The sequence below is a fragment of the Lepeophtheirus salmonis genome, chromosome 10 (assembly GCF_016086655.4).
Source record: "Lepeophtheirus salmonis chromosome 10, UVic_Lsal_1.4, whole genome shotgun sequence".
Classification (NCBI taxonomy): Eukaryota; Metazoa; Arthropoda; class Copepoda; order Siphonostomatoida; family Caligidae; genus Lepeophtheirus; species Lepeophtheirus salmonis.
In genome coordinates this window covers 3,279,076-3,300,790 of record NC_052140.2, presented here as the reverse complement: position 1 = coordinate 3,300,790, position 21,715 = coordinate 3,279,076, and the positions used below count along the sequence as shown (strand labels likewise).

The 21,715-nt window shown below is 31.6% G+C and overlaps 1 protein-coding gene across 2 annotated transcripts in view; it reads left to right on the top strand.

Moving 5' to 3' along the window:
- The first annotated feature begins 16,105 nt into the window (after window positions 1–16,105).
- Window positions 16,106–21,715, top strand: part of LOC121125701 (acid-sensing ion channel 5) — an 81,609-nt gene continuing 75,999 nt past the window's right edge. The window contains exon 1 of one of the 2 annotated variants that reach the window (XM_071891555.1): window positions 16,106–16,159. The gene's annotated coding sequence lies outside the window, so the exon portion shown is untranslated. Of the gene's footprint in view, window positions 16,165–21,715 lie in introns of both variants that reach the window. The other variant, XM_040720904.2, reaches the window with a different exon arrangement.

Below are 21,715 nucleotides of genomic sequence, written 5' to 3'. Positions count from 1 at the left end.
ACAAAATCTATTTATACAAATAGCAGCAAAGTATAATATGTATTGCAGACAAAAGTATCAAGAGAAATGGGTGCATATTCATTGAAAGTCTAAGATTTACTTCTACTTCTTTTTTTTAAAGTGATTTTTGCATTATATACATATAAACTGAAGTATTCTTAGCAATGAAATACTTTTCTAAGAATAAGAGACGAAAAAAAGTCTAAGAAGGGAAGAATCACGGAAATTGAAATCACACAACCTCTGTTTTGCTGTGGGGAAAAACCCGCAATAAAAAATATTTCCCATAAATTGGATAATTGTCATGATTTGGAGACAAACCATGCGGGAAAAGGTGAAGTAACTTGTTAAACATAGAGATTATATGCTTAGAATTAGTATATGACTTCAATGGAACAACATCTATATTGTAAAAAAAAATTTATTGACATTATATATACAACTGTAAACTAATAATACATTCACAACGACTCTATTTTATAAACAAATATGCAAATGATTTTTTTAAATGTTGCTTACAGGAAAAAAACTCAGTGCAGTATAAATTACATTTCACTCCCAATACAGATATGTTATGCAGATTTATTTGCTAAAATATTATGGATATAAGTATAATATTCTTGATCTATGAGGATATGGTTTTAACAGGCTTCACCCTTTTCCGTTCTATCGTCATTCATTGATTTTATGACAATTTTCTGTTGGTCGTTCATTCGTTCACTTGTCTTCTGTTCCTTTCTCCGTATAAAAAATGTGGAACAATTAAGTTTAGTGGGAACGATAAGAAATAAAGTCTACTATATGTTGTCTTTTAATATTCTTAAAAAACTCTTACATTGATTTGAGTCCTTAAATGTCATTGATGTACATAACAAACAAAGAACTCATATCTATGACACTGAGTCCATTTATAAGACAGTATTATCCCTGTAATTCTAGACACTTCATCTTCGCTTCAGATTCCATTATTACTTGTGAGTCTCTTTTGTTATTGAAAAAAAGTAGAAGACGATCTTGGAGTATGAATTTAGTGTGGTCCTCTTTTCCAGATATCTTTATCATCAAAGTTGCAATGCATATTCAGCTCTCCTATTACCTACATTTTTGCATAAATAGTTTTTACGTGATAAATATGTTAATAAATTATCGGTGATCTTATAACTTCAGTAGAGTGATATTAGGAAAATGAATTTTGTTTGACATATTTTAAAAGTTAGTGAGTTGGAAGTCATTTTCTGAATTACTAAATACCTTGTCATTATATTTAAATATAATTCGATCATGAGGATTTAGGATATCCCCATCAATATTTAATAAATAAATGACTAATTATCCTAAATGCTTACAATTTTACGAACCACAAAAAACATTTGTAAATGTAAATTAGACCAATTATTTGAGTATTAATTTCCTTTATAATTGTAAAGCATATTAATATGATATTAACAATTAAAAATGTTTTCTTATTTATCGATTGTAAATAATGGTCTAATGCAAATATGTATTTATTTAGATATTTTTATTTTGTTTTAATTGTTTGGTTTATGATATACTTGATAATTGATTAATTCACCACGATTTACACTTATTACAATCATATACTTCTTAATATCTAGGTATACAGTCAAAACGTAAGGTTTTTGTTGACTACTCTCATTAGTCAAGGTTAATTCATAAGTATCTTTGCTTCGTTCCAGAATGTTGTAGTAGTTAGAAGGGATCAAAGTCTACAAAAATTCCGTATAGTGCATACTTTTCTTAGTGAACACGTTTTGTTGTTCAATATTTTCATAAATTATATCTTTAACCAAAATCCAGGAGAATATTTTTACTCATTAATATATTCTTAAAATAATAGCGGAAGACCTTATATTTGCTAGAAATTCTTGACGTTGAATATTATAAGGAGCATCCTTTTTATCGTTTTATATTTCGGTCGAATTTGCAAGTGCAATACAATACAACTAGTTTATGAACTAGATGATAATATTAAAAAATATATAACAATAACTTATATTAAAATAAAACTAAAGAGTAAAAAATGATTCAAAAATTTGAATAGTGGGGATTATAATGTATTTCATTAGGAATATATTGTATTGTACAATATTATTATTAATATTGAATAAATTGAGTATAATCTACTCTTATTTATAATAGTATACCTATCAATAAAGTGAAAAACATAAGCATTCCACCATATCGTATCTACTCTACGCTTTCTCTTCCGTTTGGTAATATTCTTTGATATATTATAATAATATACATAAAAAGACGGAACATTAGCATCCAAGATCACTAAACCTTTTAGTCAAATAAAAATATTATGTCGAATAATAATTATATGCATTACGTTAATATAGATAAAACTTTAAATTCACGATATTTGAAAGGATATTTGCCACTTAACTAAGTGGAATCCAAAGGATGAATGTACTTTTACCTTGCTAAGAAAGACCATTTTTTTAGATTGGGATTTTACCTTGGAGATTCTTGCTGAGTCCATCTCTTGGTTATATGAGCTTGTATCCAAACCGTGTCACCTATCTTTAATACGAATAATTCCTTCCCATCTCCTTGTATTAAAATTGGCATCAGGACTTAAGCTGTAACTGACTATTCAGAGTTCGTGGTGTAGGTTTTATCAGAGATATATTTTTTTAAACAATGTTCATTTGGTACTGGGTCTCCTATTGTATAGTAGCGGAATTGTCTCAAATGAGTCTAGTATTTCCAAATCGAAACAAAAAATACAAGTATATTTTTAAAAATATTTTTTGACATACTTCAACGATTGCATTTGTTTGAATATAATAAAAATACCCAAACATCCATAATCCCTTTTTGAGATACATTTTTCAAATTCTACCTAATTTTTTTATAGATGATTTAAAATACATATCTATTTACTATGAGAAAAGTGCAATTTCATAAATTAAAATGATCCAGAGAGTGACTATTTATCCTTCACTATCATTTTAAATTATATTAATTATGTCAATCATATCGTATCTTAATTGTATCACTCAACCTTTGTCCTTTTTCCCCAACTATGGAACTATTATTTGATACTTCTAAGTAAAATTGGGATTTTTGAGCGATTTTTTGGCCAAAATGTGCAAAAAAGGAGAGCTAATACTTAGAAAAATGAGCACCAAAAAAACAATAATTGAGCATTCTGTAATTAAAGAAAAATATAGTTATACAAGAATAAATTAAAAGCGGATAAGCAGCGTTCGGGTCGTCCAACTTAGGCATATATTGTACTAGCAACTGTGTCTAGTAAATTAATGAAAGATGCCTTTTCCAACGGCCTTGCTGTGAAACACCCTTCTATTCTATTTCAGAAAAGAATGAAGAGACTATACCTGGAAAGAGACATGAAAAGAATAAACCCATTATTAATTTTGAAAAACCCTGCGCTGATTCTCACCAGTAGTGGCTTTGGTACAGGCTGGTAATATTCTCACTTTTTACAAATAATTCGAGAGCAAGTCCAGAGGACAGAAAGGGATCATTCTGTTAGAAGGGACAAAGACATCATTTCATATTTTTTTTTATTTCGACAAATGGTTTTACTCATGTTGAGAGTGCTGGAGGACATAGTATGGTGCCCCTACAAAGTAGGACTCACCCAGCATGATTGACTTCTCCTCACGTCTCCTTCATTAAAGGAGTATCTCGAAATAGAGAACATTGTTTGTAAGGTACATAATATACTCTACAAGGCGAAGCATGCGGATGGAATTATTACGCTCGTAATCCGAAAACCTGCTGCTGTTCAGGAACTGATTCCTTTACTTTGTGCGAGTTACACACATGTAATTAATGGGATTATTAAAATTCCTAAGTATCACAACGGTAATAAACAATATCCTTTGAATAACTGACTGAAAAGGTGAGCTTCAGAGATTTATGTCATACGGAGTATGATTTATGTTTTCTTTCTTTCTTTCCATCTCACTCAGAGCTGCTCACAGCTAATCTAATAAAACGTCATGACAACTAAACTGCTCTATTCTCAAATATTCTTCAAATTGGTCAGGGTTACCACGTTAATTTTTTTTTTTTTTTTTTTTTGTTTTAATATACATTTGGAATAATCTACGGATCACGACCTCAAAAACTGATTGGGTAGTGGCCACTAATCCGACCTTCAAAGGGTTTTTAAGGTGGAGGCCATAATCAGCGAAGGTCAGGTGATAATTTATTCTTAGATGCAACAAGAAACCCATTCCAACAATTTTGGAAGGCGAAATGGAGAAAGAACACTACGTGTTAGCAAATTTCTCCAACGATGGTCGTTAATTCGGACTTTTAGGTGCTTGTATTTAAAAAAATTCAATATATGCTTAGTGATTATCCAACTTTTAACAACACGGATATTCTTTCAATCCTGAAAATGCCTGAACGAACGGTTAGAAGCATTAGAGAGAAAAAAAATCGTTTGGCTAGTTTATGTATAACAGTTTTTGTCAGCGTTTAACTCGAGAACCGTGGATATGACTTTAAACCAAATTCCTTGAGCCTGTGTTAAATTTTTGACATCAAAAATTACTTATTTCCCCCCATTTTTCTCGTGGAGATCAATGAATTGATGGTACCTAGACAACTGTAGGAAATGTACTACCTTTTTGAATGGCTGATAAGCTCATCATACTCCTCATCATCTTTCATAATTTTTTGATGAGCTGGACGATCTAGAAATCGTTGCGCTACGAACAAATCATCTATCAACTGTCTTTGATTTGTATAAATCTACATTTTTACTCTAATTGTAACAGATTATTTTAAAGCTGAGATCCTACAAAAATCAATGGTATAAACGACTAAAGCATAAATAAGCATTTAACTTAAACTTTAAAAAGGGACAATACATATATATGTGTATTTGCGACAAAGTATACGTGTTAGTCATGAAAATCTAGAACATGGAACGCTCACGCCTTTTTATTGATTCTGGCATGAAAAAGGAACAAAATTCAATTTAAAAAAATTAGAGGTGGTAAAATTTTAACAACTATTATTTATTATTTTAAATAAATTAAGGAATTATTTACAAGTATCATAATATATCAACAAGGCACACTCTAATATATATTATTGGGAAGTAAGTTTAACAATTTTTTTATTCAGTTTACAAGATTTTACATTGCCGTGCAACCTTTGCAAATTAATTTTATCATTTATTTTTCTGAGAAATTCTTGGTCATAATATTTAAAACTTAAAAAATCTGACAATTAGAACAATTTTGATTAATTATAATTAGTTAGTCATCTATTATATCAACAACATATATTTGTAAATACTTTTCTTAAATTGTTACATTGAGAAAAAATCGATTTTGCATTTTCACTTGAAATATTAAAGTTATATAAACAATAAATTTGATTGATAGTAAAAAAAAAGTCATCGCTTGGAGTGACCAGTCCTCCTCTATTAATTTGATCTAGGAGCTTGCTTTTCAAACACTCCTCAATTGATTTGTCCAAACTAACTTGAGGAAAACTTTTTGAGAACACAAGTTTGGCTTTGCATAAATTACATTTTAACTTTAAGGATTGAGATTTGGCTATATAGGCTGAAACAAAGAATAAAATCGATTTTCCGTCATCCTTTAATTCAAAACTAAACTCTGTGGATTGTAAAGTCGACAAAATTTTATAAATACAAATCTTTTCTTCTTGGTCTAAATCTTGTTTTTATCAGAGTCAGAGTGTATATTTTTTATGCCACTCAGATAAAGACCATCAAATTTTACAACAGATGAAATCCTTATTTTTTTTTTCAGCCTCCAGTACTTGGCGCACGGATACAAAATAGTTTCCATCAGTCAATTGACGGTATCAAACTAGTAGATGCAGGAACAGTGTATTTTTTTTTGTAGACAAACATATTAGTTCATTTTTGGAGTAAACTTCCTTTTTGATGACGGCCTCTTATGTAGAACATCTGAATGATCTCTCATCAAACTCCAGCAGTAATCAGCCATCATATGCGAGTCCCAACGACCTTGATATCTGTCTTGCATGACTTTAATGTCTTGGTCGAACCTCTCACCTTGTTTGTTGCTAACATCTCCAAGGTTGTCTGGAAACGTGTCCAGGTGACCGTGTAAGTAGTGCAGTTTGATGCTCATTAAGCAACCGAGCTCTCGTAGACTTACAATCTCTTGCTAATTGTCGTTTTTCTTGTTCCCAAGAAAACCCTGCACCACATTAATAAATGCAGTCCACGCTCGAGATTCGACAGCGGTCATCCTCTTAATGAAATGTATGTCCCTGAGTAATGTTCTGCTCTGGGGTCCGTCAAATATCCCTGCCTTTTTTTTTCGCATCACTATGACTCGGAAAGGTTGAACATATGTATTGAAAACAATCACCATTGTGATCAAGAGCTTTTACAAACTGCTTCATAATACCGAGTTTGATGTGCAATAGTGGAAGGAGGATGTTTTTTTCGATCCACAAGTGGTTCATTAATGACATTCTTCTCTCCAGGTAGCAACGTATGCCTTGATGGTCATTCCATTCTAACCCAGTGACCTTGTCAGCTCTACTGTCCCAGTAGCAAGGGAAACAATTGTATTTTGTGTAACCTCCTTGTTGACCCAAAAGGAAGTTCACCATTTTTAAATCCACACAGATTAACCACTGGTGATCGAGATATTTAAATCGTTTAAGTACTATTTTGATGTTTCCATACTCCTCCTTCATAGAGACTGAATGTCTAATAGGGATACATCCATATATGTTACCATTGTGAAGTAAAACACACTTTAAACTTCTTTTTGAGCTATCAATAAAGAGTTTCCACTCACTTGAATGTTACGCAGATAATCCCATAGCCACAAGAAGCACTTCAATGTCACTGCAGTATACAAAGTGATTGTCAGAATCAAAGAACTTCCTCACTTCTGCATCTCTGTTACGATAAAATGTGACACTTGTGCCCTGAGCAAGCATGTTTCGCTTTTGCAGTCTGGAAGCCAACAACTCAGCAGATTGTTTAGGTAAATTCAAATCTCGAATCAGGTCATTCAATTCAGGTTGACTATACAGAAAAGGTTGACCAAACAATGAGCCCGATGGTGTGTAACTTGAATTTGTACCTTCTTCATCTTCATCATCCATGTCTGCTAACTTGGTGAAAACAGGTACAGTTATTTCGTCCGAATGAGGAACTGACCGTATTGCAGAGGAGATGCTAGAGTATGTAATGTATCGTTTGTTCTTTTTATTGAATCCTTCAACATTTACAAGGCAGAAGTAGCAATCATCTAGATGGTTTGTTGGTTCTCTCCAAATCATTGGCACACCAAATTTGAGCTTATCATTTTTTCCTTGAGACCAGGATCTCAGAGTTTCGAGGCAAGTCGTGCATACTATATGAGGTGCCCATTTTTTGTTTTGGTCTCCAAACGGTACTTTAAAATAAGCAAGGTACACACTCTCAACAAAGTGAGTTATATTCCGACTTTGAGGTGATAAAGTGAAGCATCCACAGATTTAGTAGAATATATCTGGGTCACTACAGCACTTTCTTCTCCATGAGGATGTAGACATGGCTAGCTTATACACTTATACAGATGTGTTTGGATTTCGTAAACAGCTATGATGGTGATTTAAAAAATATTTAATATAAAATCTCCAACGTTTACTAAATTCAAATGAGAGCAACACAAGAAATAATATCCAATGAGAGTTTTAATGGTATAGATTGGATTAAATAAAGGATATATTGATTGCTAAAGGAAGAGCTGGCACATATGGAGATAGATATATATTAAGACACGTTAAGTACTCGAGTCAAAGAGAGAGAAAGATACATACATAACAAGAACACTTGGTATCATTATAGGTTTTTTTCATGTAAACATCCACAAATATTAAATATCAGATATCTCAAAAACTTGATGTGATGTGGCAAATCTAAGCATATATTCGGAATCAACAGCCTAAATTCTATAAGAATCCATTGTCAAAGTTCACACAAGAAAACATTTTTTGTTGACCAGTATAATTTAGGGCCGCAATTTTGCTTTCATGAAAAATATTATCTGCTAAAAGTACATTGTTTTTTTTCAATAGAAGTGGGATACAAAGATTTTGTCGTGAGCTTAGAAGCAATTTTAATAGTCTTGTCCTTCTCTATTTAAAAAATATCAATCATATGCTGTAAATTCGGTTTTGACAATTGAACATCCATAAAGTTAGGGCACATTAAAAATTTTTTTCTTAAAAAACAATTATAAATATTTTTTCAGTTATGTGTGCTATCAAAAAGGAGGAATAGTTCCTGTTCTGGCCTTGCAAGATTTGGGACAATAGCCTTCCAGGATCCTCCACACATTGCCAAGAAACATTTTCGATTTGGACTTGCATTATCTATGGAGATTGCTACGACGTCAAATCCGATTTTAAAGAGTTCATAAGTAAGTACTAAATACGCTGTTGAATATGAAAACACGAGGGAAAACAATGGCCTCATAACAGAAATTTTCTTTTCTTTTTTTTCAATGCGTGAGCGTTCCAGTTATTCTAGATTTCAATGTTGTAGTTTAATAGTGGCCATATTAAATAAGTAAGGGTGATAATTTTGGTAAGAATAGAAAAGCGTGCGAGGAGAAGAGAAGAAATACTTATGGCGTCATTGATTAAATAATATACATCTTCTTCTATCAATCAAGAACGTTATCATTACCGCCTTTATTATTCAATATTAATATAATAATATTAGATGCTGATAGTCGATAGAGAACTGAATAAAATGCCTAAAATAACGTCGCCTTCTGTCTGGATTTATGAAAATGGAGGCCCAGGAATTTGGAAAATACATACCGGATGAGAAATAGATGGTTTGTCGGATTTGTTGATATAAATGTGCCTTTATTCCCCTGTCTAGAATTACACGCCACTCATTATCCTCATCTCATATCAAGAGCATGGATATTCATCTAAAAAATCAAGTCAAACTTTTACTCTGATCTCACAATGATGCTTATTACATGTAATATAACCTTATCCATTGCTAATCATCTATGTTCAAAAAATTTATGGAGAAATACACGGGTAAACCTATCCCTTCCCGAGGAACCATCATTAAATTAATGGAGGATGTTGGTACTGATGTCATTTATAGAAATACATACAAAAATGTATTGAGTCATCCACACCAAATGACGATCAAGTTATCAATAAAAAGTATAAAATATTTACTAATTTCGAAATGGAACTCTGAATTTTGTACTATCTAACAGTAAGTATTCAATTTTTTTTTAAATCTAACCCTAAAATATGATTCTATTTTAGCTAAACATATCAAGAATTATGATAAACAACTCATTAAATAGCAAAAACAACTGCTTAAATGGTCACAACAACGGGGGTAGTAGCTTTGGATGGTTCGCAACTAGTTTGTCTGACACTAGTTTCTTCACTTAAAGACTTGGGTATGATAATTAGGTTTTCCAATATTACATAGTCAATAAATGTTACTTTTTTATCACTTAAGGCTTAGCTATGGTTGATAGGCTCCAAGAAATGGTCTTCAGAAAACTCATAAAAGGCAAAAACAACTGCTTAAATGGTCACAACAACGGGGGTAGTTACATTGGGTGTAGCATTATAATTAGCAATTGTGTATATCCTTCATGATAATAGTATGTTGTTATATAAGCATAAATAACGGGGGGAAAATCTTTATGGATGCTCTTATTCTTTACAGCTCCTACCTACACCTGAATGACCGTTTCCTGATGAGAAAAATATCAAACATCTACCAATAGAGGTAAATTTTGGTTGCCCTGAAGAGGTTATGGCTGGTGTGGACCTACAAGACTAATTTTGCTACCATAATAAAGAAGAAAACTCCCTAAGAAATTCGTAGTGTTACTCTGTAGTTTTCATGAGTATACTTACTCGTAGCTACTCAATTCTCATATCAATTCATATGACGTGGTGTTCTCTCCTCAAGAATGAAAAAAATAATTATAAGAGTTTGAGAAAAAAATTAATATGTATAGATAACTGATGAGTATTTGAATAAAAAAAATCAATATTGTAGATTAGAAGTATATCTATTAACAATATAGCTCGAATTTGCCTCATATTATGAGTATTTTGTCCTAAACATGTCGTAAGTAAATAAATAAACTGTTTTAGTACTGTGTATTACGCGCATATCTCGTTTTTCTGACTCATAAACTGAAAATGAGACTAACGATTCTAATTTTTCAAATCGCAACTATTACTTTGAAAAGTTGAAGCTGTCTAAAGAAAAACGACCAAATTGACTTTGAAGAATATACATACATTTGAAATAATAAATTTATACATACAATTATAGGTCAATAATTTGCAGAATAATATTGGTAAACACTCAATCCACTTGATTTCCTCATTAACGAGTAGTGTTGGAATGAATCATAAAAAAGAAACTAGATAAATTATTGAAATTATATTTTAAAAAACTGGACCTGGTTTGAAAATTATAAGTCTTTAAAGTAACTTAGTTTTTGATGTTTCAACACTAGGAATAGGAAAACTTATCCTTGCAAAGGACCACATATCAATTTCCTTTACATTTCCAACAAAAAGAGAAATAAACTAGAATGGGGACTCAGTAGAGCGCAAATCTCCCCCTGAAATCCTTTCCCCCAAAAATTAACATTTATTTGAGTGATGTATATCAATTTGTTCAAAAGTTATGGTCAAACTGTTAGCATAGGTATTTTTATAATCTTTGTACAATGTCTTACCAAGATCGATCTGTAATTTTAACAGACAAAAAAAGGACATTCACCTCTCACAATTAATGACCCTTTGACTGTTAACATTTAAAATCTTTCTTCAAAGCAGTGCCAAAATCCGTCTATAACTTTTTTCAATCATCTTGATTATAAACAGACAAACAAAAGATCTTTACCGCTAAAAGTTTAATTTACTGTTAACATGATGTTAACTTCCCTACAAAGCTTTACCAAAATTGAGCAGTAACCTTTTCCATAATCCTCCTTACTAAAAAACTAACAAACTGAGGCGAAAACATAAATTCGACAGAAGAGGTAATAAGGTCCGAATTTAACTTGTATTTACATTAGGGGGTTTCTTATTTTTATTTTGTTGAAATGTTCGGATCGCCAGGTCAAAATCCATTTCTATCAATAAAAAATATAATTGGCAATTTAAAAATATTTAGAGGTACTTCAACGGCTTCAAAGTTTTGAAAATTGCACATTTTTGCAAATAAAAAAAGTAACTTTTTCCTCAATTATCGTGAAGAAAATTTATAATACAGCTTTTATGTTCATAATTTTTTAAAGATGATGTAATTTACTCTAAGATATATTAATGCTATTCTGAGAAATAAATATTTATAATATGAATTATTATGCAAAATAGTTAAAGAGAAAACTAACACATATATAATTTTTTATTATTGTAGTGGTGCTTAATTTGGGATGTTAAATTAGTCTCACTTATCCGTCCTTCAAATGTGTCATAAATATCAAAGTGCCCTTTGTTTACAATTTCAACCCGTTTGGCATGAAAAGATACTCATTTTATATTTAGTTATACAGGGAGCGGGGATCAAATTGGCGCCAAAATATTTTTCTACAAAAAAAACACAAAATATACATCTTTTAACTTTTTTATTGAAAATTAAAACTATGACGAGCATATAGGTATAGAGTAGCCATTCATTCGATATAATCACCGTTGGCATCAATAACGGCCTCAATACGGCCTCTGAACCGGCCGCAGGCTCTTCTGACCATCTCATTGTCCATGTTGCCGAATACCTCCTTGATGGAGTCCATCAGGCTGGCCTTGGTGCTATGGGGATGTCTGGGGCTATGTCGAGAGACATAGCCCCAGACAAAATAGTCCAAAGGATTCAGGTCGGGAGAGTTAGGAGGCCACAAATCCTTGGTTACGACGTCATAACAGTTCTCGGTTAACCACTGCATGGAGATTTTGGACACATGGCAGGGTGCTGAGTCCTGTTGCCCCACACAGGGCCTGTTTCCGGCCTTCATGGACCTGGTAGGGTCATCTTCAACCATCTTCTTCACCTTGTCGACAAAGTCGGTGTCCCTGACCTTCCTGTCGGCGCCCTCCTCTTGGGTGCCCTCTTTATGGTAGCATCAACATCCCAGATGTCCTCTAGCTTCTTACGGATACGCTGAACAGTCCGTAAATTCCCTCTTAAGGTTGAAGCAATCGTTGAATTGGAGATTTCACCTCCATTATTAACCAATGCCATGACTACGGCGGACCTCAAAAGCTCCTCGTTCCACTTATAGCTCTTTATCTCCTCATATGATGACGGCATGATGCTAACTCAACTACGTATCGTCAGCTGACGAGAATAGCTTTCCTATTTGGTAACTGGTTTTTTATTTGATAATGTCGTCTTCAAGTTATCAAGGTTTAAAGTAGGCAACAATTTGATCCCCGCTCCCTGTAATAGTTGCAGAATATTTAGTAACAAATAATACAATCTTTTTTGCTGAGGAAAACAGAAAAATCTATAGAAAAGAACAAGTTCATCAAGAAAAGAAGCAAAATAATTGACCTTTTTTTATACAATAAAGATAATTTATTTTAATTCGGAAGACAGCGACAAGTGTAAGGAGGGAGAAGAACTAGGCTCTACTTTATCAAATTTTAAAAGAAGATGAAAAACTTTAATAACTCCAGAAGTTGCATCAGCTCTGTATGGCACAAAAGTGTTTGCTCAAAAAGTTATCTTATATTGGCAGAATCAATCGAGAGTATTGGCGAAAAATATTAACCAAAGTACTATTCGTAGTAAGATAATTGAATATAAAATATTAAGAAAAAATTCCATGTAACATTCCTCTAGTAATCCATTCGGATGTTAAAATGATATCCAATCTAATCGGAAAAGATATGGCCGATCGTCTCCTAATGATAACTTCTAGAAGAGGCATTTCCAAATAACTTTGTGTTTCCAAGCTTCCATCTGGTACGGATAAAATGCCAGCTACTGCATTTTTTAAAGCCGTTCAACATATGGGAATAGCAGACAATATTAAACCTATGTGTTTTGATACAACTACCTCAGAAAATGCTTCATAAAAATATATTAGAGTTTGCATGAAGGCATCACATTATGGAATTAATCATTAGCTCAGTTTTTTAAGCATGTATGGGATTGCATTGCAGTTTTCCTGAGGTTCTACTCTTCAAAATAATTCAAAAAATGTGGCAAATGATAGTCAATAATTATTACGAGGCTGTAACTGAAAAAAGTGAAATAGCAAGTCAAACTGAAGATATACGACAACAAATTATTTATTTTGCCAAGGATCATCTTCAACGGAGTCTTCCAAGAGATGATTATAAATAGATTTGGGAACTAGCAATAATATTTATTAGAGGTACTCCCAAACGTGGAATCAAATTTATCTATCCCACTCCAATATACCACGCTCGTTGGTTGTCTAAGGTATTGAAATTGTGAATTAAATTTGGTTATTTAATTCACAATTTAAATTAACTTCTAAAGGGGAAGTAAGATTATGGGATATTTATTCCTTAATTGCACGAATATATTTGGAAGCATGGAGCTCTGCTCCTACAGCCTCAGATACTCAATTGAATGATTTGAATTTGATGAAATCACCATATATAATTATTCCAAAATCAATATTCTAATTTCAAAAACGGTATTTCAAAATTTGTCAAACCGTTTATTTTATTTATCTGAAGAGCTTGCTGGTTTGGCTCTATTTGCCTGACGAGTGAGTTTGGCAACCCCAAAAAAAATATTGGGAATGAAAAATAAGGAAAAATTAAACCAAAATTCAACGGCATAAAAATTATTCATAAAAATTAAGTAGATTTTGTTACAAAATAGGGGAAAAAAATCAATGAGAGACTGAAACTCGTAGAAGAGTTTTTAAAAAAGTAGATGCAAAATTGTGGGCAAGTAATGATGATTATAAGAAATCCCTTGAAACAATGGAGGCTCTTAAAGTTGTAAATGCCCATTGAACGGGTGACCAACTGCCCTTCACTGGCATGTTCTGCATATACCTTCACTTTAAAAATAGTAGAGTCTGCCATTTTTGATAATGGTAATTTTTTTTTAAATCGTCCGAATAGTAAACATATTTTCCCCCAAGTGTTTTTTTTTTTTTTGATTTGGGACCACCACCTTCCCAATTTCCTCCCCGACTTTGGCTATTTATTTTCTCTTTAAATTAGTGATACTTACATTTGCATAAAATTAGCCTTTTTGTCACGAAAAGTGACTGCAGAATACTTTTGATTATCGAATTTGTAATAGCCTTGCTCTAATGTTGTTTATGAGTAGAATAAAAGTATTTTAAGGAGTATTTTGTGCCAATTGCTTCGTGCAATATCTCATGATTTTATACTTCATATTTATGCCATAAATATAAATGGTTAAGTGCTTCAGAGTTATGGCGGACCCTGTAAATTAATAACTAATTCTGTTGAAATTCAGGATATGATTTTAAAGAAAAGAAGAAAATTATTCTCCTAAGAAGAGAAAGAAGCAGTTTTTAAGTCTGTAATACCAAATCCCTCCACCTTTTTTTTTCCTAACACATGGGCTGAAAAGTCCCTGGCTTAACTAAGAAAACACAGTTTTTTGTACGTTCAAAATTGTTTTTTTTTAAATAATTATTTTAATTTTTCTATTAACTCCCTTTATGAAGTAGAGTCCCAAGTCTATGCTTAGCTTGAACGGTATTTTTTCCCATTTTAAAAATAACAAAAGTAGCCTCATACTTAGTACAATAACTGACAAACTAAAAAACAGATGATCATGAATTTTTAACCCCTGTCTTTTGAAGCTTGGTTCTAACTCAAAATGAGCCGTATTTATAAAAAAAATGACGCCATCTTTGTATGAAGTCCTGGAATTTTATGTACATTTGTTATTCCAGCGAATTGTGCTAGGATTGGTTAGGGGAAGGGTTTTGGAGAAAGGAGTATTATTATTGTTGTGAAAATTATATACTTAAGCTTAATAAGTTAAGAAGTATGAAAAAACTGAGTTAGAATCAACTTGATAACATCAAATCAATTAAAATAAAGTTACAAAACCATAGAAAAGAAATTTAACGGATTACTTATTATAATTTGCTTTTTTTTTTTTTTTTTTGAAAAATTTTAAATTAGAAATTTAATTTTTGAATTTTTTTTTTTGAGAACATTTATATTAATATTTCAAATTTTTTTCTAAAATTATTTATTTTCTTATGAACATCTGTGGGTTTTGAAATTTTTTTATAAAAATTTAATTTTTTGTATACAGCTTTAGATTTTTGAATTTTATTCCAAAAAAATTAATATTTCAAATTTGTTTCAAAAAAATTAATGTTTAAAACTTTTTCAAAAAAATTAATGATTTGAAACTTTTTTACAAAAAATTAATATTTGAAATTTTTATGAACATCTGGGGATTTTGAATTTTTTTCTAAAAATTTAATTTTTTGTATATAGCTATAGATTTTTTAAATTTTTTTTCCAAAAATTAAATTTTTTGAGAATGGCCATGGATTTTTGATTATTTTTCAAAAGAATTTAATTTTTAGTAAATAGTCGTTGATTATTAAAAAATTTTTAGTTATCATATTGCATATTTTACATTTTTTGTCAAAAATTTGATATATCCAACTTAATATTTCCATTTTTTTCAAAAAAAAATCCAAAAACAAAGCCTCCTAAAATATAATCAATCCTGTGGACGCCCCTGGCAGCAAAATGATATTTTTTTAACTATTATTTAAAATATTAAACTTGATATACTGTAATTGGGAATGCTTACTAGAATAGCATCGGGCTCGTTGTTTTTGTTTCTTCTTTTTCTGGAATTGTCCATCACTTCATTGGATTATATCTCAAGATACTAGGTTTTTGAAAACTCATCAAAAAGTTTTAGATTACATATATATTATATGTGTAGATATCTCAAGAGTTTTTAATTTATTTCATACATACAATAATTGTTTACTATTTGAAAAAAAAAAAGAGAATGCTTTCAACCTCTTGTAAGAGTAGAGCGCAAAAACTAACAGAAAATGTATGTATGAAAAAAGGAATCAGTTTGAAGACAGAAGGAGTTGTGTGAGTGCCGCGTCAATCAATTTAAATCCATGTAAGGTAAAGTCTTTTCTTGATTCTAATGAATTATTTATGCATTTAAAGCCGTTTTGAACAACGTATACAACTAATGTATAAATATTCCGCCACTCCTAAAAATAACTATATATATTGTTTTTCGGCCTTTATTTGTGGGCATTTCTTTAATGACATTAAACTAAACAGTAAATACATAAAAATACAATTATTTAAAAAATGACATAAGTAGACAGGCACAGAAAAAACAAATCAAAAGTTTCAAAGTTTGGGAATGAAAAAACCGTTACAAGAATACATCATAAAATAATCTCAGAGAAAATGCCTTCAAATTCTTAAAAAATCACGAACTTAATGGCCTGGAATGGATACTTTTCCATGAGTGTCCATTTTCCCTTGCATTATCAAAGTAGGTCTATAAACATTTTTATAAAATTTATTTGTTAAAATAGCATTAATCTTCCCATGACATGCGCCATTAAAAAAGATTAAAAAAATCATCCTTATCCAGTTTACATTCGAAGGTATTCTCTACCAAAATTTTAATTCTCTTATATACGTCATTTAAAATCAAACAATCCCAGAACCAATGGTCTAATGTTCCGCATCAAAAGCACACCCCTCTCTTATCTCTATAAAATTTGGCTCCCACTTCAAGAGTTCCATTAAGTTGTCTATTTATGAACCATTTCTCTGCAGACGTAAACAAAGAATTCTTAAAAGTATTGACACAGCCACAAATGTCCCTTTTGATTTTGAAAGATCTCTCAACTTCAAGGCGCAAGTCCAAAAGGAATCAGGGAACACAAATCTCAGGATTCACAGCTGAGTTCATCGATGTCCTGAGAAGAAAAATGCGGAAAGAGACTCAGAGAGACGACTATGTACTCCCATATAAGGTTTTTTTTTATTATTTCAAAGTTGCAGTGAGTAAATTTCAACTTTTCTATTGCTTTTGTCTCCAATTTCGGTGTAGAAGGAGAAAATATGACGTCCAGGGATTTTTTTTTCACTGAACATTTAAAAATCTTAACACTTAACATACAATATCATCACATAACAAGCACACAAAATAAAATAACCATAACAATTTATACAGGTTTGAGTAATTACTTATTAATCGGAGCTCTGTTACCCACCTGTTGCACCAAGGAGATACGCGACACGAGTGAGAAATTCAACAACATAACTTTAAAGTTCAAACTTATGGATCCCTTTACAAATAGAAAATGTCGTTAAATAAAGTAATTTTCAAATAGTTGTAGAGGTCAAAAACGACCTTTGAAGACTAAAAACAATAAAAATATAATTTTTTTTTATTATAATGCAACAAAAGATCAAATTAACACGTCACCCTAAAAATTGGACACTCGAATTCACGCGCTAAAATAAAAAATTCGAATAAGTTGACCTTTTAAAAATGTACTTTATAATCTTAAAATGTTATATGTATATTGGTTCAAGCATAAAAAGGATTTAATGACCACGGTATTGGTTAATTTCTTTTTATTACTTTGAGAATAGATTAAAAAAATATGCATTCATGCGTGAAAAAGTAATTTTGGAGGCTTGGCCGTCAATTTACTTTTTTTTCATGGTGCTTAAAAGATCATTCTGCAACCAAAAAGTTCGGGTAAAATTTAATTTACTCATTTTCATGAATTTACATGTATTTTTCTTGTTTCCAAAAATTGCAAGAATGTGATATTACCCTATAAAATATACTATTATACTTGAAGCTCTCTTTATAATGAAATTGTAATGTGGTTACACCCTCAAAGTAAGGGTTGCTAAAATTAGGTAATTATAATTGCAAAAATAATTTTTATTATTACTAGCCAATTAAACCCCATTTCATTTACTTCCACCATTTTTACAACACTAAAAAGGTAGAGTAGAAGCTATAAGGAGTAACCAATAAAAACATCATTATTAAACCCTGGTACATGGCTACCTACAAGGTTTAGCCAGTTCAGGTTCAGCAGTTACATCGGTCCTTGTTCTTTCATTTCAATGATCTCAGTTCAGCATTATCACTCTAAGTTCCGGTCTTTGGTATCAGTTCTTTTTTATACATGCAAAGTTTGGTATCAAGGACTAATACCAAGAGGCGTCGCTTGAAAATTCGGGCCCAGGGTATTAGATACAAACAGGGCCACAGCTACCTTATATGTAGAGTGCATTTTGTCCCAAGTTCCAGCAGGAGCCCCGAAAACTAAGTTTGCTTTCGACAATGGTTTTCAAAGCAGGGGCCGTGTGGGGATCCTAGGTGGTGTGGGGTTGGGGGGGTGTCTTGCAAGAAGATGGAGAATTGTGGGTTGCTTTCAGTGGGGTTGGGGGTGTCTTGCAAGAAGATGGAGAATTGTGGATTGCTTTCAGTCTACATATACCTACATAGTACATATGTTTCGTATAAAGGAGGCCTTGCCTAAAAATATGGTTTGGGTAACTCTGGCTTAAGAAATATTATAGTTATGATATTATAGGCCCCGACCAGCTTTAGTAGCGGACCTGGATCCATAATCTACACCACCCCATCCCTATTTTATTAACACTGTCTGGTGCCTAAATCAACTTTTCCAGATCCATAAGAAGCCCTTAGATATTTGGAACTCAGATAAAACTGTATCACCCTTGCGACGTAAAAATTCAGTGGAAAGCGCGGCAATTGCACAAACAAAAAAAAAAACACACCTCCGTAAATTGAATTATTTAATTTATTTTTATTAATATATATTGAATTTTCTTAATATTTTCTATATTGGAACAAAATCAGTAGAATCGAGACCGATCAGCAATATATGGCAGCCTCAGTTCGACTTTGTCGGCTCCGGTTTTAGTACTTCAAGAAATGGAGCTGCTAAACCATTAAAAGCACAACCTTGGCTACTTATATACACTTTGAATCTTGACGGGATCCTTAACAGTACCCCAAAACTAAAGAGACTAACAAAATTATATACCTTAAATTTTTAATTAATTTGTTTAAAACTATTTAATGTCGGATTGGTCTAATAAAAAAGAAAAAAAACTGCAGACGTATCAGTTCCGTCCTAATAACACAAAATCGGGTTGGCTGCTTGGCTGGGCCGCCATTTTGAAGGCTACACTTAAAATTTTATTTTTGATTAAAATAAGATTATGACTGAATATAAGTTAAAGTGTGTGTTCTTGTGCATCTTTTGATGCATTTTTTTAAATCGAGCCTCTACGAGGGGAATGATGACCTTTTTAAATAATACTGGTGCAATGCATTAGGCCCAACTTTGTGCGGGCCAGGAATGCCCAACTGAATCATAGAACACAAATATTCCACACACTCTCTTAATTAATATAGAAAGGCCAGCTCTTTAAAAACTCATTTAAATCGGTGATGGGCATGTCGTGTGGCATGTACTCGTGACGTGGAATGACCCAGTTATTAAGTCCTTTCAGTTGTTCAATTTTATCTTTTTCGAAGAGAGGAATTAATACTCTATCAATATATATATATATATATATATTTCGAACAGGAGTATATTTTGAGTAATGTACATAAAACATTTACGGAGCTCATCATAGATTTATGCAAATTATACTAAAAATAGTATGGATAAAGAACTTTGTATTTTTGTTAAGTGGAGGGATTTCTTTTTTACTTTTTTACAGAACCAGATCTGATACAAAAAAGCTCATTATAGATTCGTGATCAGTGCATCAAGTACTTATTTACTTCTATAATTGGATTAAAAGATTTTTGTAATAGTAAAATTATTGATTGTTATACTTGATTATATATTCAAATCAAGTTAACCTTAAAAGTAACCATTATACACAAAGATTATATTCGCGAACCCGGATTATGATTATGAAGGCCAATTATGAAGATCCTGATAAGCTCGAAAAGAAAGTCTCTCATGTCGTCTTGGACATTATACTCAACTCTCATTTGAAGGCTCACTGCGTGAGCTGTACATCAATAGTCCCCAGCCTTTTACTAACTAGGGACTGGTGAATACTTGACCATTTTACTTAGGATCGGAAACGGGGGGGAAGTGGAAATATTATTAAAAGGAAACATGAAATCCAATTCAAGGTCTTTGAGAATATTCAGTCTCATTTATTTTGCTAATTGGAAAAAAAAGAACACACATCGTTTATGTTTTTCTCATCCATATCAAGTTTATCAGATGACAAAATGTCCTGTAGTAAATTATTGTCATTTGATTTTTTTTTTTTTTTTTAAATGTAATACCCACAAAGAAGGCGAATAAACTCAAACAGAAAAGGTTCGCAGTCGGAATCTTTATTCAGCCCAGAGTTTATTCTGTCGAAATTATGCGAAAGATACCTAAGATCCATCTTGACAGTTCCAGATCCTTCAAAAACCATTTTGATAAAAATCAACAAACACTCATTGAACGTAAGACCGGGACTTTTAGCGCTGTCTATTAGTGTTTGATTGGCAAGGAAGTTTCTTTCGAGTTCCTTGAGGCTTAACTATAAAGTTTTTGTTGGATTTATTGAATGTTGCTACAATAAATCCTTTAAACTTTTTTATAATCCTTGCTGATTTGTAAATTTGTCCAATGATACTGATTATATTTGGGATTGAGATTCAAACTCTGGCAAGGCCACACGACGGCCTTATTGTGCTTTTCTTGAGACACTCCTTTGTTCTACTAAAAGATCCATAACACGACCCATTTTCAGTACCCTGCCCTGAAAGAAGGAGGTTGCTGCCCAATATTATCCTGTACTTGAACATGTTTATCATTCCTTTGATGCGGTGAAGTCGTTCTTTTTACTTAGCAAAGTACTACACCCAAAACTAATGTTTCAATCTCATGCCTGACGGTGGAAAAGGTGAATATTAATGCTTGACGGTGTTCTTGCGTGTTTACTTGGCATTTTTCTTTCTAAAAACACTATTATTTTTTATATTATATCTATCAGTGTTAAAATAAGCCTACCATTAAAATTAGGGACTGTTCTTTTCTTTGTAGGTTGGCAAACTTACAAAATTGGCACGAGATCCATTTCACATAATGTACCTATAAAAAAACTTGATGCCGATACGATTCTATTAAAAATTAGTGAGGCCGATTCCAATTATTTAATATTTTAAATAATTGTTAAAAATTACCATTTTAAGTTCAGGGGTAACCACAGTATTATATTTTGGGGGAGGGGGCTTTGTTTTTGGATTTATTTTGGAAAAAAAAAATTGAAAAATTAAATTTTGTATGAAAAAATTAAAAAAATTAAACCTCAAATATTAAATTTTTAGAAAGTTTAATTTCAAATTTACAATTTGGTGGCTCAAATATTTTGAAAAATCCACAACGTTTGACAAAAAATTAAACTTTTGTGAAATAAATTACAAAAACCTGGTTATTCTCAAGAAATTTAATTTTTTTGGAAATAAAATTCAAAAATTCCAAGCTGTTCAACAAGAATTTAATTTAAAAAAAAAAAAATTCAGATATCCCCAATTTCAAAAAGTATTTTTTAAATATAATTTTTTTTTTTAAATTTCAAATATCAAATTTTCTTTTAAAATGCACAAATTGATTTTCTTTGGAAAAAAAATTGA